At 40.6% G+C, this 12,853-nt stretch overlaps 1 protein-coding gene across 1 annotated transcript in view; it reads right to left on the reverse strand.

Moving 5' to 3' along the window:
• Nucleotides 1-12,853, reverse strand: part of LOC144761977 (cysteine-rich venom protein-like) — a 128,662-nt gene that overhangs the window by 107,153 nt on the left and 8,656 nt on the right. Inside the window, exon 2 of the mRNA XM_078647146.1 lies at nt 10,120-10,181. The gene's annotated coding sequence lies outside the window, so the exon portion shown is untranslated. The remainder of the gene's footprint in view (nt 1-10,119; nt 10,182-12,853) is intronic.

Genomic DNA, 12,853 nt, shown 5'->3' on the forward strand with positions numbered 1-12,853 from the left:
TGTTCTGGGATCATGCAGGCTCTAAACAGTGATTCTATACCCTGTACTTGCCATTCTTTTGTACCCCAAACACTTTTCAATTCAACATTTTTGTCCCAATAATCAAATCCAAAAGTATTCATCTGTTCAAAAAATGAGTCTGAATATATCAATTTTGTGTTGGTTATCATGGTCTTGGTCCCTGTTTTGTTTGACAATTTAAAATAAAATGTTTCAGCATTACTTGTGTTAAAACCAGAAAAATATGAATATTTGTCATAAACGGTTCTAGAGCTCCCTTGTGGAGGTGTTGCACAATGTTCCCATTGATTATAATTTAAAACATTTCTAGGTTGTGCAGATCTATGTAGAAAATGGTTACCATAGTGGTTATAGCAATACATACTATCATAATTTGTAGAACCCTGCAAATAATCATGTTTGGTAAATTTAGCAGACATTACTAAGTCAGACATCATATTATTAATGCTTTCGAAGTCCCAATCATCAGCAAATGAGTTTGGTTTTACAAAGTCACTCAAGGAGATCTTAATTTGGTGTGGATATTTCAGGATCTCGACTGGACCATAAATTTCATAGTCAGTGTTGTCCCAGGCGACCCCACCAGGTATTGGATTGGCTGTGAAGTTGGCTGAAGAAAGTTCTCTTTTCTCGACGTGTGAAGATGTGTGTGGTTTGAGGATCAAGTTGATGTTCTGACTTGCTGTGTCCATTTTAGCATATTTTCCCTCAATGAAGCGTCCCAAAGTAAGTACCATGATGAGCCAAAGTATGAGGATAAATGCACCAAAACCCACCCAAAATTCAATCCATGGAGAAATTAGATATGTTCCTTTCAGTTGTTTCAAAAGTTCCTTAGCTTTATCTTTAAAGGTTTTTGATGATGGCTGTTTCTTTGATTCACTGAAGCCTTCAGAGGAATCATCGAAGTTCATGAAGTAGCCGGATGCAGTTCTGTCAATTGTTCCAATTGGTTCAGGATTTTTGTTTCTTGCATTGTCACTTGGTACTTCATTATAGATTGGTGTGTCTCTGCTAAATGTTTTTATTTGGGTTTTCAGAGGTCTGAGTTCTATTGCATTGTTGCATAGTCCTTGTTGTTCTTCTGTAGGCGTTTCGAATGTGATGAGCCTCTTCGTTAGGACCTCTGTACTGGTAGCAAACCTTGGTGTTCTGCTACTTATTGGGAGTCCACTTGGCCTACTGTTTGTTATCGGCCACATGTTGTGGTTTTACCAGGTCGATGGATACAACTCGGTTCTCCTTTTTACCAGCAAGGGGCGGTAGTACTACTGATCTTGTCCCGTTGACAGACAAGACAGGAACTGCTTTTCTGTAAGAAGGCCCAAATTCCTTCTTTACCGCGATCTTTTCCCTGACTAGATCCCCGACTTTTGGAATCCAGACAGGTCTTGCTGGGACAGGTGGTGGTTCTTCAGTAGTTGTTGGCTGTTGTTTCAACTTTATGTTGCTCAGGTCTTTTCTTGTTTTGTTTAAGTCCTGCAAAATAGCCAAACGGTCTTTGATATCAAAGCTTTTTTCTTTCACCACTGAAGTCTGACTATCAAGGTCAGAGATCAACATCCTAGTTCCAAATAATAATTTGTACGGACTGAATCCCTTCAGAGAATTTCTTGGCAAGTTATTGAGACTACGTTGGACACTTATTAGATGTTTGACCCACCCAGCTCCCGAACCTAATACCTTTGCCGTTATAGATTGCTTTATGTCACGGTTTTTTCTTTCAACAATTCCGTTCCCCTCAGGGTGAAATGGACAAGAGTACCGCAATTGCACGCCCATGCTGACCATGGCCTCCTTATAAGCCCGAGAGCTAAAAGCAGGACCATTGTCCGAATGCAGCATGCCAATTGCGTATGTGCCGATAAAGACTCGCAAATCTTTTATAACAGTTCTGGCGTCAGCCGTTCGCTGGGGCCACATCCATATGAATCTAGTGCATGAATCCACTGCGACCAAGATATATTTATAGTTACCATCCCTTTGTAAGGGACCGCAGTGGTCTAGATAAACACAGGCTAATGGTTTATCCGAGATTAGAAGGGGCGTCTGAGCTGGACGTCTCACCGTTGATACTTTCATTTTTTGACATATTTCACATTCTAGAACATAGTTCCTAGTTTGTCTTCTCATTTGTGGCCACCAGTATCTCTGCTTTAATAATGATACTGTGGCTGACATGCCAGCATGTATAGAAGCAAGCCCTTCGTGTGCCGCTATTATTAGTCCTAACCTATGTTCCATGTTTGGAATTGCCCTATCCCCCACTCCAGGGATTCGAGCAAAAGGAACATTGTTTGCATCAGTTATGTATGAGTATTTTACTGGAAAGCCTTTCGGGAGTGGTTCTATCGAATCCTTTTCTGAAGCGCTGACAGCTTGTAATATTTCGCTGTCTATTTTTGTTTTTGACCGGGTGATGGCAGCTACGGAAGCCGTTTGCACAGCTGCCTTCGCGGCCTCATCAGCCAATGAATTCCCTGCAACGTGAACGCCATCACGTTGATGACTCAGCGTATGTATCACGTGAGTCTTTGGTAGTTCTTTTTGTAAAAGAACTACTTGTTCCCAGAGCATTTTATGCTTGATTGTGCCACCTTTCGCATCCTTGAAACCATTTTGAAGACAGATCTGCAAGTATTCATTGTAAGATTGGACGCAATAATACGAATCGCACACTATGAGTGTGGGGAATTCTCGATCGGTATTTTCAAGCGCCATTTTGAACGCTAGTAGTTCAGCTCGCTGAGCTGTACAATCTCCTAAAGATTGTGTTTTAGTGATTGCTGGTTTAAATTTTCCTTCGTGCCAGCGACCTTTAACGATCGCGCACTGTAAGCTTGTTTACCCCCAACTGCGGGTTGTGCTGATCCGTCTGTATATATTATACAGCCGTAGTGATCTAGAGGCAGAATTTCGGTCGGCGGAGGACATTCAAATTCATATTGGAGAAATTCTTGTGTTTTTAAGTAAGGATCAAATTCGTACGTCACGTCTGTTGCAGCAAGAGAATTAGCCCATTGTATCCATCTCGGATGGAGTGCTTTCGCATTTGGAATGCTTGCCTTTGTTACCGCCTCTAGGGCTGGTATCGGTGTCACGATTATTATTCGTTTACCTTGTGCCAGGGCTCGTTCTTTTGCTATAGCTGTCTGTGTTGCAGTTAGAATTTTTTCCGTTGGGCTGAATTTCATTTCAGCTTTAGTGTACAAGTGTGATTTGAATGCAATTGGTACCTTTTCTCCCTCATTAGAGGTCAGGTATGTGAATCCGCATCTCCCTGGGATGACTCGAATCACAAGATTGCGTGTGTTATCACGTGTTTCTAATTTTGTTTTAATTAGCATGTCTGTTTGTAAGGATCTCAGAATTTCTGTGTGTATTTGAGTCCAACTGGATCTTTTAAAGTCTGGTTTAATTAGATCATAAAGGGGTTTGACCCTTTCTGCGTAGTTTGCAATGTATGTTCTTCCGAAATTTAGGAAGCCTAGAATCGACTGAAGATTTTTTAGTGTTCTAGGTGCTTGGATTACGGCGCATTTCTCTAGGAAATTGTCAGCCAGGCTTTTGCCTTCACTTGATAATTCATATCCTAAGAACAGGACTTTCAGATGGGCAATTCTGGACTTTTTAAAGTTGAATTTGTAACCCTCTGCAGCGAACCCAAGTATTATGGTGTTCACTCTCTTCAAGTGAGTATCCAAGTCATCATCTGTTAAGTAAATGTCCTCGACATAAAATAATGCTTCATCATCATATAGTTGTAGTAATTCTGTTACTCTCGCTGAGAATACCCCCGGGCTGTTCTTGTACCCCTGGGCTAACCGACAGAATTGTTTTTGAGTGCCATTTACTGAGAATGCAGTTAAATATCTGCTCTCTGGTGCTATGTTTTGACAAAAGAATCCATTGGAGATGTCCAAGGTTGTTTTGTATTTTTTGCGCACTATGTTATTCATTAGTGCAGCACTGTGTGAGTTTTGCACTGCAAAGGTTTTGCAACATGTGTTAAGGTGTCGGTAATCCAAAACTAGACGATATGAATTGTCTGGTTTGGAGACCGGAAACAAAGGGTTGTTCATTTGTGAGGTGCAAGTTTCAATCACCCCCTGGTATTCTAGCTGATCTAGTATTTCATTTACCTGTTTTTTAGCTTCTTGCTTAATTGGGTACTGCCTTTGTGCAGTAGGTTGTGATTTTAACTGGATTTTGTGAGGAGGAGAGTCCTCATCCCATCCTACATGATTTTTATATAAAGCAGGTGCTAGAGCCACTGCCCACTTTCTAGCAAGTGTGTATTTTTTATGAATTGGAATTTGATTTGAGAAGGCAGGCATAATTACTTCTTCGCCATGAGGGCACTCCCTGACAAACTCTGGTGGCCAGTCTTTTTCAGCTAGAAGGATATCATAGCCCTTGGAGAGATTATCCCAAAATAGTCCCCTTATTTTCCTAGTCTTATCTCCCTCTATACGTAATGTTATCTCGTATATCTTGTGGGGTTTGCTAACCCTGGTGTCTGCAGTTTCCACTTGAAGATATTCATTCGTGTCCACTGTCTCCAGATGATTCATAAGGACTTTGCGAGCTATGCTCACTTCTGCTGCGCTGTCTAGCATTGTCTGAGCCCACTCTCCGTTTTTCAGTTGTGTCCTCAGTATTCTCGGCATTGTTAACTACCTTGATACTGGCTACCTTCTTTTTTGCAAATTGTAATTTCTTTATTAGATGAGCAGGTTCCTTGTCTTTGGACTTGGCGTGCTCTTCTCTTTGTTCTGATCGTCCTCTTCTTTCCGATTTCTGCGAGGAATTCTGAAAAGATTGAGAGGGACGTGTATCAATGTCTTGATATCTATCAGGCTTTTTTATATTATCCCTATTTCTGAGGTTATATTTTTTCCCAGAGGGGTCACTCTGGTTTGGAGATTTCTCCCTTCACCTAGGAGACCTTCCTCGGGACTGGAATTTATTTTCTTTAGGATTGGATTGTTTGTTTCCATCCCAGTTCTTTTTCTGTGATGTTGAATTATTATTAAAAAATATTTTTTCAGGACTTTCAATCAATTTTGGTTTTACTGGTATTCCACCTAAACTATCCCTACCTAGTTCCTCATAGGATTTTTCTATGATTCTGGCAATTTCAGCTGGTTGGTCTGCTATATCTGTCTCTTTTAACCTCTGGCGGATCGCCACGTTCGCTGCTTCTCCTTTTATGTTGGCTAATAGTATAGCCGATACCTGCTTGAAGTCTTTTAGTAATTTCATACCAAGAGTTAAAGCAGGTTCTGGACCATATTCGTCTTGAATTTGTTTTAGCACATCTGGTATTACCGAAATGGATGGAACACCGTGCGTTTTTGTGTAGATGGAAGCAAAGACTGTACCCCAAGTGTCACAGTCCTCAATGTGTGGTGCGATTCCCATTGGAAGACAGATAGTCAGAATCCTGTGTTTTTCTAATGGCGTGGTGTCAGGAAACACCGCCTCTATTTGGGTGATTTTTTGTGCCAACCAGAATGGTATTTGTTCCCGTTTAGCCGGTACTTTACCTAGGCAGATTGGATGTTCTGTGGTGTAATTTTATTTGTATTCCCCTGGTGAGGGGTCAGCTGTGGAAGTTTAATCGCTGGCTGAATTGTTGAAGTCCGCATCACATACTGGACTAATTGTCTATGTACTTTTATTAATTGTTTTAGCTGTATTAACAGCTCTGCTGCAGCCATCCTATCGATGTCTGGATGTGGTGTGTATCCGGCTAAGACCGGCCACGTTGCTCCTGGTCTACCTAAAGGACCGAGCCTTGTAATGTGATTGTTATGTATTAGGGCGCCATCAAATAAGAGCAAATGCTCTTGAAATTTGAGTGGTACTTCCACCTCCTCGAAAGGAGTGTAAATGTCAGGTGGTACCTCTATTTTGTAATAGTGGAAGTACTTTGTTACAGCATTTGCTGCTGGAAAATGTATCCATGTATAATATACCTCTGTCTGCCGATATTCGTGTGCCTCAATTACGAATATGACTGTGCCACCTCTAGGTGTCAGTCCATTTTCTATAAGTTTTAAGGTTATAGATTTCCTTTTGGTGACCGGGATTAGTATTATATCCCCGTCTGCATCTTGTAGTGCAGTATCAGCTGCTGCTATTTCAGCTGCTAATCTAACTGCCTCTCTTTCTTCATCACTGTCTGTCATTTTACTGACCGGATGGTTATTTTGTTTGTTTGCAGATCAGGTTTCTTTATGGAAACATAGATTAGATGCACAATATTTTGGAACTGTTTATCCTTCAACGTTGACTATACCAAGAACCATACATAGGAGTTCCCTCCTGCGAGGTTTTGGAGGATATAACCTTTCACCCACTCCAGACGTCTTTGGAGTATAATGGGAAAAGGGGTCTGAGTGAGAAATCACGACTGAGTTACTCTAAGTGTCTTACGTTAGTTTTATCGCCCTTTCCAAACGCGTTGGGCGCCATGTAGTGTAGTTCCTATCTTCCCAATAGGCTCTGCGCATTGGAATAATACCTACAGCAGTAAAGGCCTAGGCCAGACGTTAACTAGGTCTACTACTGTCGATACTAGACTTAATTTTTGGGTTTGCCAGCATAGCTCAGAGTTACTAGAAACTTTCTCGAATGTTCAAGGAGGAATTAACTTCCCTGATTAGACAAGAAGGGATTTAGTTTCTGACAACCATAGGACATGACAACTTTGCTCTCCCCTAATCAAGAGTCAATCTCGAGAGTCGTGTGAACAAAAGGCAAATTATTTTACTCAGTCAGTACGTGCATTCTTAGTCTCATCAGAATGTAGAGAAAAGGAAGAGACGGGCGTGTTCAATAAAAAGGTGTTATTTATTGATCAGTCTCTTTTCTCATACAAGAGAAATGGATCGATATTATTGCAATACTTATAGTTAAGTAAAGTGCATACATTAAAAGCAATAGTATAAAGTAATACTGTAAAAACATTGATATGGTTTCTAAGCCATATGAAGGTTTAAAATGATTAAAATATATTTACATACATATATACATTTGACTAAACGTACTCAACTGGTGTTTCTAAATACGCCTACCCCGTGTACCTGACCTAAGTCTAATACGTGGGCGGGAATAGAAAGTTACAGTTTACGTTAAGTTTGTTTTTGCCAAGTGAATAACTAAAGAATTCTCTGCGAGGGGTTATTCAGTTCTGTACCTGGAAGTTAGGATGAATGAGGAATGGTATCTCGTTCTCTGCTCTCGATATTCCAGGCTGCCTGCGAGGGCTGCCCAGAAACGCCGGGGCTGGATTCTCGGCAGGAGAAAGCAGCGCGTCTCTCAGCGCGTCAGGAAGGCGGGGCTGCTGCCAGCGGGGTCTGCTCTGCTCTTGGCTTCGGCAAGTATGGCTGCTCCGTCTCGTCACCACGCGTGTGTTTGCATAGGGCAAGATCGGTAATATTTATACCTTTAAGGTGCCGAGATTGACGTAAGGATGGACATAGATACGTCAATAAGGATGTCATACGACTTGCTCGTTAGCACATTCTTTTACTAAAGTTCTCGATGAAATCAAAACAATGGCCGCAGGGTTTTGCCCAGGTTGTCATAGGTTTGATTTGTTATGAGAACTCCGTATGCCTTATCTGGGGCTGGAGGAATATCGCTTGTCTAATTAGATCGCAAGCGTTATGACCTAATCAGATAACACGTTCCTGTGCCGTAGTGTGACTGCGTCAGATAACGGTATCTGCATCATGGGGGTTTTCTGCCTCATGGGCTGACTGCTAGTTAACTTGTTGGTTTGTTTAACTAGAATAGGGTCAGGAATAGGGGGATCGATTCAGAACCGATAGGAATACATGACAAGACAGGCTCTGCCTCTCACTACCAAGTTCACCTTAGCACAGGCACAAACTGTCAATGTTTGCACTAGCCCTGAGAGCAATTTATTTTTCAGTGCGACAGAGCAAGCGGTTCTGGTCTGCCCGAGTGCATTGAGTTAGAGGTGCAATCCAGTGCAAACGGAGACAGTGCTCTGAATATGTAATCCGGGCCTGGTCTTTTTTTTATATGTTTATCATCATCATGCCCTCCCAGACTCCACAATAGCAACACTTAAAGACATTCTACAGTGCACAGCATGTCTCATCTAGGGCCTGGATAAATATAATGACATCCCCCCCCATCTTGATGGAGCTCCAACTGCTTCCTTTGTTGGCCTGAAACCATCTTCAAAACTAGCTGCATCATTTACAAGGCCACCACGACTGGCACCACTGCTTATCTTGCAGACACGCTCACCATCTTTAGCGACTCTTGGCACAGGCACACCCACAGCCAAGACACCATGAGATTGCAAATTATGAAGTGTAAAAAAATAAAAAATAATGCAGCAGGCCTTTTACATCTATGTACCCAGGATCAGTAACAACATCCCCATATCTCCCTGGACTGCCCCTCTGCTGCGCCAATTTTTGAAAGATTTGAAAGCTCAATTCTTCAAAGAACACTTAGGGCCTGATTACGATTTTGGAGTACGGTTGCTCCATCACAAACGTGACGGTTATCCTGTCCACGTATTATGAGTTCCGTTATATCCAATGAAAAATATTGAAAAAAATTGACAAATATAGTTAGGCTTTCCACTTTGTAGTGTCTGTTGTGAATTTCCTGGAGTTTTATCAGTGTTTTCCAATGTTTTTAAAGTTGCAAAAACAGTGGTTATCAGTGTATGCTCTTGTATGCTCTTTTTACTCCATTCATTTTCAGTGTTTATAAAGGATTTTGCTTTTATTTAATTTCTTCCCTCAATTATTCCTTTGGTCACCTCCTTTCAGCTTCTAACTCTGGTAACCTTTCATTATTTATCTGACCTCCCTGCCTGTCTCATTTCTCTTTTATTCAAGCTCATTTTCCCAGCCCACCAACTCCAACCCAATGTCAAGCATGTGCAAGGATTGAGAAGTTTTTGCACCTCATTAACATGTGATTGCTGCATGTAAAATGTTATTGGTGAACATTTAACCATCTTCCTGCTGCTCTATTTTTCAGAAAAAAGGCAACGTTTCTATTTTAAATATATATTGTAGGTACTTCGTATATTATTAATGCAAGTCAGTGTCACACTGCCTTGTTTTTTATCTTGAGACACCAAGGAATGACAGTGCTAATAAATGTACTATTTCCGCCCAATTTGCCCTACTGCATATTGTAAACAGTGCTGGTGTATACAAAAGCTGCGGAGGTAGGAACGAAACTTCATGGTGCTGCATAAGCTCAGAAGGTGCCTGTGCCATAGCTCTGGTTGAAATGTTGGTGTCGGCGGCATGTACTATGAAACAACGAGCAATGTGGCACCTGCATGGGACACAGGAGATATTTGTGATAAGGTGCTTGACCCTCCTGTATGAAGCACAGCAGCTTCTATAGTCATGTGTTTAACACCACAACAGTATCAAACTAAGGACACATGTCTTTGGTGCAGCTCTTTATTGAAAGACATTGATTCTGAAGGCTTCAATAAGCACGATGATGTTTGTTTTCCACAATCCTGATATCTGAGTTTCAGAAAGTAAAACTCTATGATAATGATAGTGCCCCTTGACTTAGATTGAGGGTTTGCTCTGAGGAGTTCAGCTGTAAACAATTATTCAGAAACATGAAGTGAACAGAGAACTGAAGCCATATGAGGTGACCAAGGCTTACAATTTGAGAGTGGAAGTAGGGCATGGAGGTCCATGGACCTTGTGGATGGTCACAATGGCATGCTAAGTGATTTTCAATGGTCAAAGTAGATCATTGAAGCAGCATCCATCACAGAAAGATGCTTAGAGAAAGGCCTGCACTAGTACTGTTTTGAAAACAGATAGTACCAAAGATTAGACATACAGTGAATTTCAGTGCTTTTCAGTTGTTCCTGAAAAGCAAAAACAATCCTTTGGGGTTGTTTTATCTGACATACCAGGTCTGAAAACTGGAAACGCCAGATATATCCCTAAACAACGCAGGGCTCTGCATAGTTGTAGCTTTGTGATTAGTTCATTGAGTTTATGTACTCAGAAGTGTTTCCTTTTCTTTGATCACACCTTTTATAATATTTATTTTTCTTACCTGTGCAGTAGAGCAATGCAGTCCCAAACCCAGAATCACTGCTAGCAGTAGGGTATTCATTTCTGAAAAGGAGAGCAACAGTCTGTTTACCATTTACAAATCATCAAGTTACATTTCAAGTTCAAGTTTTTTCAAGTTTATATATTTAATTTGATTTGGTTCTCCTCTGAGGACCACACATATTTAATACAATATAATCAATTTTGAACCATTTTGTTAAAAGCTTTCATTCGAATACAAAGATAAAAGTGGTTTTAAAAATTGAAAAAGATTATAACATACAAATTCATTTGGCGGAGCTTTGCATAGATTAATCATTTCATTTACAGAGTTGATTTTACATTTAGCATAGACTGGGTCTAGAAACCTTTTCCGCGCTTTAACAACTGTTACTTTTGGGCAGGTAAACAAGAGATGCTCTAAATCCTGCTCTCTACCGTTACACAGATTACAAATAGTGCTTTCTTTTGGGTGCCACCTAGAAGTTACGGTTTTTCCAGGGAGTATTCCTAATCTAAGCAGGACAATCGATCTCCTAGCCCCGTGGTTAAGATTATATTTAATGTACTGTTGAGATTTCTTAAATTCAAAAGATTCTGCAACATTTTTATAGAGGGGCAGTTTAAGACAGTGCTGAGAGTTAAGGTCAAAGCTAAGTCTTGGCGTAAATTGCTGTAAAAAGAGTTTCAGGTGGGCAGGTGTCCAGGATAATAACAAGTTAGTGTTAGTCTGTGAGAGTTTGTAAGCCGTTAAAATGTTTCTTGAGAATACGTACTTCAATGATTCGTGGTCGAATGTTTCTATTTTAAGCAAGGCTCGGAGCGTTCCTTCCTCTGCATGTAGGAGATTGTATGCCCATCTGATTACATTGGCAATTCCTCGGGCATAAGCACTAGTTAGTGAATACTCTAGGCGAAGAGCTTGTACTGGTACTGCCTGGGACAACCTCGTTAGTTTCCGTAGTATCTTTCCTTCTCTTAGATCTAAAAAGTTCCATTGACTTATTGGCATGTATTCCAAAGCGTATGACAGAACTGGTGGAATTTTAACGCTGTATACTTTAAGCATGGAAAAGAAGTGTCTTTGTCCAGAAGCGGCGTACAGCCTAGAGAGTGCTCCCACGTGCATATCCGACTTCCGGATCAATTTCAAAGTATGAGGCCTATTCTGTAAAGACTTAGTAAAAATTCGACCTGGATAAGTATATTCGTTTGCGACTTCGACCCTTTTTTCTCCTAGGGACCAGTGATATTTAATACTCCTTTTCCTTTCTGAGAACGGGACTATTTTTGTTTTCGCAATGTTTGGAATTAGAAAGTTTTGCTCCGAGTATTTGTGGAGTGCCTGAAGGCTCCTTTGCAGGCCAAATGGGGTTAGATCTAATATAATTACATCGTCTGCATATAACATCGTGTGTATTTTGTGGGAGGCGATTTTTGGTGGAAAATTACTTATCTCCTGGAAGCGATGAGCCAGATCACTAAGGTACAGGGAAAACAGTAGGGGAGCAAGGAGACATCCTTGCCTTAAGCCATTTGGAGTCGAGATAGAACTGGTGAGACCCTTTTCCCTTCCCATTTGAACCTGGCACCAAGTTTTTGTGTGTAGTGATATTAGTATATGCAGTAATTTGTCTGGGATGCCCATTTTGCCGAGTTTTCTCCAGAGGATTCCTCTATCTACTCTGTCGAATGCAGTGGAAAAGTCGATAAATGCAGCGTATACAACCTGAGATTTAGCAGTCACGTATTTGTCTAAAATGGTTTGTAACACTGCAATGTTATCCGTGACTGAATGCTTTGATCTAAAACCAGCCTGATATAGCGGAATTTGACCAGATGAGAAGGCCCAATTTTTAAGGTGATCCAAAACCGTTGCAGTAAATATTTTTCCTGTTGCATCCAGGAGGGCTATTTGCCTGTAGTTGCCGGAATGTAGCCTTGTGCCCTTTTTATGTACATGTATTACTATACTCCCCTTCCATGATTTGGGAATTTCTCCGGTGGTGTAAATGTAATTAAAAAGGGGAGATAACACCTTGCTCCATTCTTTAGGGTTGCACTGGAGGACCTTAATCGGGATTTGATCTGGGCCTGATGCTCCTGTTGTGCGTGCCTTTCTAATGTGTATCTCAATTGAGAGAGGACTCGTTACTCCACTATTTAAAGGATTTGTTTCTTCGTTCATGGCAAGATTGTGGATCATTTCCGAATTGGTGTTTAATTTGTATAAATTGGTGAGGTAGCGATCCCATTCCTTTGGAGGGACCGGGATAGCTTGTAAGATTTTTTTCATACCCGTTTCTTTGGCAATTATATTCCAGTAGGCTCGTTGGTTATTTTGCTTTGCTGCGATCTGCAGATCTATCCAATTTTGATCTTGTGCTATTCTCTTGTTTTTTTCCTTTTCTCTCCTGCGTTGTTTTTTTAGTTTATTGATTTCAACCTGTTTAGATGGAGAATTTTTCTACAAACTGTTCTCTGATCAGTTTATTCAAATGTTTTGTGTTAGTAGCTAACTTTGGCCTTTTATTTAGATTCTTTATTGTTCTTGATTGGTTTAGTTTTTCCTGCAATTTTTGTGTTAACTTTTTGATGATCAGTTCAAAATTTATTATCGGATTTGCAGAATGAGATACTTGTAGAAGTTGCATTGAATCTATTATGTTGATTATTTTATTGAATGTAGCCGAATTCCAATAAATACGTCTTTGGTTAGGATTCACCAGTACTGA

Source organism: Lissotriton helveticus, chromosome 6 (assembly GCF_964261635.1).
Source record: "Lissotriton helveticus chromosome 6, aLisHel1.1, whole genome shotgun sequence".
Taxonomy (NCBI): Eukaryota; Metazoa; Chordata; class Amphibia; order Caudata; family Salamandridae; genus Lissotriton; species Lissotriton helveticus.